This window comes from Melanostigma gelatinosum, assembly GCF_949748355.1.
Source record: "Melanostigma gelatinosum genome assembly, chromosome: 6".
Taxonomy (NCBI): Eukaryota; Metazoa; Chordata; class Actinopteri; order Perciformes; family Zoarcidae; genus Melanostigma; species Melanostigma gelatinosum.
Window position 1 is genome coordinate 867,694 of NC_136639.1, and position 5,246 is coordinate 872,939.

At 51.7% G+C, this 5,246-nt stretch overlaps 1 pseudogene across 1 annotated transcript in view; it reads right to left on the reverse strand.

Annotated features, from left to right (window-relative positions):
* Nucleotides 1–2,760: 2,760 nt before the first annotated feature.
* The window catches only part of LOC306778966, a 5,948-nt pseudogene continuing 3,462 nt past the window's right edge, over nucleotides 2,761–5,246 (reverse strand). The window contains exons 2-4 of the transcript in view: nucleotides 4,931–5,084; nucleotides 4,179–4,254; nucleotides 2,761–3,076 (exon numbers count right to left, since the gene is read on the reverse strand). The product of the transcript in view is annotated as an uncharacterized misc_RNA (transcript). The remainder of the gene's footprint in view (nucleotides 3,077–4,178; nucleotides 4,255–4,930; nucleotides 5,085–5,246) is intronic.

Sequence of the window (5,246 nt, forward strand, 5' to 3'; positions counted from 1 at the left end):
TTCACATTCAGAGAGAAAGCAGCGACTAAATGATCCTTCAGGCTGACAAGGACCCCTGTGGCTCTCTCTCTCTCTCACGCGCACGCACACACACACACACACACACAGAAGTAACCTCCCCTCTCAGTGCAGCAGCATTAAAAGGCAGCTGTCATTAAGGCCCACTGTGGTGTGTGTGTGTGTGTGTGTGTTACCTGCAGGTTGAGGTAGTGTGTGCGTGTGTGTGTGTGTGTGTGTGTGTGCTGCCATTAGGCGCCCACCGTAGCAAAGCTCGGTCCACTCCGGCCCACGGCATGCTGGGAAAATCTTCAGCTTCCCCGCCGGTTTTGAGCACAGAGCCAGAGAGCTAAATGACAGGGTTGACTCCTCCTGGACGCCCCGCACCGCGAATCCAACGCTCCCTCCAACCTCCTACGACTAACCTGCAATTAACACACTGCTGAGAGGGGGGAGGGGAGGAGGAGGGGAGGAGGAGAGGGGAGAGGAGAGGAGGGGAGGGGAGGAGGAGGGGAGGGGAGAGCGAAGGAGAGGGGAGAAAGAAGGAGAGGAGGAGGAGAGGAGAAGAGGGGAGAGAGAAGGAGAGGGGAGGAGGAGAGGGGAGAGAGAAGGAGAGGTGAGGAGGAGGAGAGGAGAGGAGGAGAGGAGGAGGGGAGGGGAGAGAGAAGGAGAGGGGAGGAGGAGGAGAGGGGAGAGGAGAGGAGGGGAGGGGAGGAGGAGGAGAGGGGAGAGAGAAGGAGAGGAGGAGGAGAGGAGAAGAGGGGAGAGAGAAGGAGAGGGGAGGAGGAGGAGAGAGGAGAGGAGGGGAGGAGGAGGAGAGGGGAGAGAGAAGGAGAGGAGGAGGAGAGGAGAAGAGGGGAGAGAGAAGGAGAGGGGAGGAGGAGAGGGGAGAGAGAAGGAGAGGTGAGTAGGAGGAGAGAGGAGAGGAGAGGAGGGGAGGAGGAGAGGGGAGGAGGAGGAGAGGGGAGATGAGAGGAGGGGAGGAGGAGGAGAGGGGAAAGAGAAGGAGAGGAGGAGGAGAGGAGAAGAGGGGAGAGAGAAGGAGAGGTGAGGAGGAGGAGAGAGGAGAGGAGGGGAGGAGGAGAGGGGAGAGAGAAGGAGAGGAGAGGAGGAGGAGAGGGGAGAGAGAAGGAGAGGTGAGGAGGAGGAGAGAGGAGAGGAGGGGAGGAGGAGAGGGGAGAGAGAAGGAGAGGGGAGGAGGAGGAGAGGGGAGAGAGAAGGAGAGGAGGAGAGGAGAGGAGGAGAGGAGGAGAGGGGAGAGAGGAGGAGAGGAGAGTGGAGAGGAGGGGAGGAGGAGGGGAGGGGAGAGAGAAGGAGAGGAGAGGAGGAGAGGAGGAGAGGGGAGAGAGAAGGAGAGGAGGAGAGGGGAGAGAGAAGGAGAGGAGAGGAGGAGAGAGGAGAGGATGAGAGGGGAGAGGGGAGGAGAGGAGGAGAGAGAAGGAGAGGAGGGGAGGAGAGGAGAGTACTCATACTACATGTATGCACTCATACTACATGTATGTACTCATACTACATGTATACACTCATACTACATGTATGTACTCATACTACATGTATACACTCATACTACATGTATACACTCATACTACATGTATGTACTCATACTACATGTATGCACGCATACTACATGTATGCACTCATACTACATGTATGTACTCATACTACATGTATGCACTCATACTACATGTATGCACTCATACTACATGTATGCACTCATACTACATGTATGTACTCATACTACATGTATGTACTCATACTACATGTATGCACGCATACTACATGTATGTACTCATACTACATGTATGTACTCATACTACATGTATGTACTCATACTACATGTATGCACGCATACTACATGTATGCACTCATACTACATGTATGTACTCATACTACATGTATGCACTCATACTACATGTATGCACTCATACTACATGTATGTACTCATACTACATGTATGTACTCATACTACATGTATGCACGCATACTACATGTATGTACTCATACTACATGTATGCACTCATACTACATGTATGCACTCATACTACATGTATGCACTCATACTACATGTATGCACGCATACTACATGTATGTACTCATACTACATGTATGCACGCATACTACATGTATGTACTCATACTACATGTATGCACTCATACTACATGTATGCACTCATACTACATGTATAGTATGAGCAGTGTGATACCCCGGTAATTCGAGCACACTCTCCGGTCCCCCTTTTTGAAGATGGGAACCACCATCCCGGTCTGCCAGTCCATGGGCACTGATCCCGACCCCCATGCGACATTGAAGAGGCGTGTCAGCCAGGACAGCTCAACCATGTCCAGCGCCTTCAGCATCTCAGGGCGGATCTCATCCACCCCCGGCGCCTCGCCACCAAGGAGTTTTTTGACTACCTCAGCGGCGTCTGCCAGGGATATGGGTGAGCCTCCCCCTAGATCTTCAGGCGCTGCCTCCTCTGCAGAGGACATGTTGGTCGGGTTTAGGAGTTCCTCAAAGTGCTCTTTCCAGCGCCCGACGATGTCCCACGTCCGGGTCAGCAGTTCCCCCCCCCCCTGCTGAGAACAGCCTGGGGTAAGCCCTGCTTTCCCTTCCTGAGCCGTCGGATGGTTTGCCAGAACCTCCTTGAGGCCAACCGACAGTCCTTCTCTATGGCCTCCCCGAACTCCGACCACCGCACCACCGCAGCTGCAGCCCTTCTGGCCTGCTGGTACCTGTCAGCTGCTTCAGGAGATCCTGGGCCAATCAGGCCTTGAAGGTCTCCTTCTTCAGCTTGACGGCTTCCCTCACCTCCGGTGTCCACCACCGGGTTCTCAGGTTGCCGCCACGACAGGAACCGATGACCTTCCGGCCACAGCTCCTAGCGGCCGCTTCCACAATGGAGGCTTTGAACATGGTCCATTTGGATTCCATGTCCCCAACCTCCCACGGGATGTGTGAGAAGTTCTTCCGGAGGTGGGAGTTAAAGACCTCCCGGACAGGGTCCTCCGCCAGACGTTCCCAGTTCACCCTCACTATACGTTTGGGCTTGCCGGGTCTTTCCAACCGGTTCCCCTGCCATCTGATCCAACTCACCACCAGGTGGTGATCAGTTGACAGCTCTGCTCCTCTCTTCACCCGAGTGTCCAAGACAGACGGCCGCAAATCAAATGATACGATTACAAAGTCGATCATTGATCTACGGCCTAAGGTGTTCTGGTACCAGGTACACTTATGAGCCACCTTATGTTCGAACATAGTGTTCATTATGGTCAAACCATGGTGTCAAAATAGTTGAGATCCCAGGGAAGCTGCTTTAAATGAGGGAATACATGTTCGGTGTGTAAATTAGGCTAAAGGGACAGAGAGCGTATAATTATAGTTTCACGGATGAAATCTAATAATCATTTTAAAGCAAGCGTCTATTACATAACAAATGTAAAGTGATTTTAACAAATGTAAACCTGATAATAATAATAAGTGTATCTGAGTATAGTGCAGTCTGAGTGTAGAAAGTACGGAGAAAGAGGAAGTAAGCAGCGTGTTTGCTTCAAGGGATGGGGAAATAACGGTGGTTGAGAAGAAAAGACACAAAGCACAATAATGATGAAGGATGAGATCAATAATCATTTTATAAGCAAATGTGTACTTAGTAAACTGATTATAACAACTGTAACTGTGATTATGATCACTAATCTGTGTTAAAAATGTGAGTGTAGGAAAAGGGGAAGTGCAACAGATGTTGAACACCCAGACACGCGCAGAGCTTGATTGAGTAAGCGCCCAGACAGGGAAGTTGGGGTGATTTCCTCATGCACACACACACACAATGTAGGTACTTTTCGAAGCACATGCACCAAATCAATGATGTCATGTTCATCATGGGCTGAGGGAGGACGTGTTGGGGAAGAGGGGGGAGAGACGCGAGAGGCAGCCCAAAAGTGTTACAAAAGAAGTAACTTGCAAACAGCAAGACGGGATTTCACGATGGGACGCCGACCGAGCCATCCATGGAGAAACACTGGACCTCGTTCGACAGCCACGTCGGAGGACTTCGTCTCTGTTCACGGAAAGAAGACCGCCGTTCATGGACAAAAATTGAAAGACGAAGAATCACCTCTCCCCCCTGCTTGACTTTAACAACTGGACAACGGATGGACACAGCCGCCTTAAAGACTTTGTACTGAGCCTTGAGGATCGCTGAACGGACTTCGTTTGCCGCGCAGGAGGAGTCTGGGGGGTCTGGCCGAACCTTCGCTCCTAAAAACCCCAAAAGGATTTTTTATCACATCGACAATCCGGCTCCACCGAACCGTCTCGGCATCTAAAACCAATGAGTATAACCTAAGAAGAAAATTAAAGTAACGAATCAAGTGTAGTGACATTTTATGTGAGCTGTAGCTTAACCCTTGCTAACTAACTAAATATAACCTGCAATAAATATCTAATCTGCATTTAAAGTAAATTTCTCAAGTGCATTCATTTGCTCGAGTAGTAAAAGTTCCTCGTGGCAGTAAAAAGTTAAATCCATTGTATGTCTAACAACTGAGTTCTGTAAGGTTATCCTAGAGACCGAATCCACTTAACAATCCCTTACGGTTTTAGAAGTGATCCTAGCCGTTAAAACCTAACCTGGCATTTACCAAGAGCACGGATCCAGAAGAGGGAAGCTGCCATAACCGACGCGACCGGTGGGAGCGCCCGGGGTCAGGGTGGCCCCTCGACCGAGTGCACTCAGACCGGAGGAAGCAGGGTAGACGTCGGGAGTAACGGCAGTCAGCAGAGCCAGGCGAGTTCCCTCGCAAGAACACCAGCTCGACAATCTTTTAATAGAGAGCTGAGTCAGTAAGTAGCCCCGTATCGGGCCAGAAGTACCCCAGGATCTAACAATGGCAAGCACAGAAGTCCAATAACGAGATGCCATTCGGGTTCAGACCGGGCAAGCCGTTCCTCCCAATCACCCCCCGCCAGGTTTCTCCGTCATTGCCCACGTGAGTGTTGAAGTCCCCCAGGAGAACTATGGAGTCGGCAGGCGGCGCCCTTTCCAGGATCCCTCCCACCGGCTCCAAGAAGCCGGATACTGTGAACTGCTGTTTGGTGCACAAGCACACACCACAGTCAGAGCCTTGCTCCCCGCAACCCGTAGGCGCATGGAGGAGACCCTCTCGTTCTCCGGGGAGAACTCCAACACAGCGGCGCTCAGCCGGGGGCTCGTGAGTCTCCCCACTCCCGCCCGGCGCCTCTCACCCTGG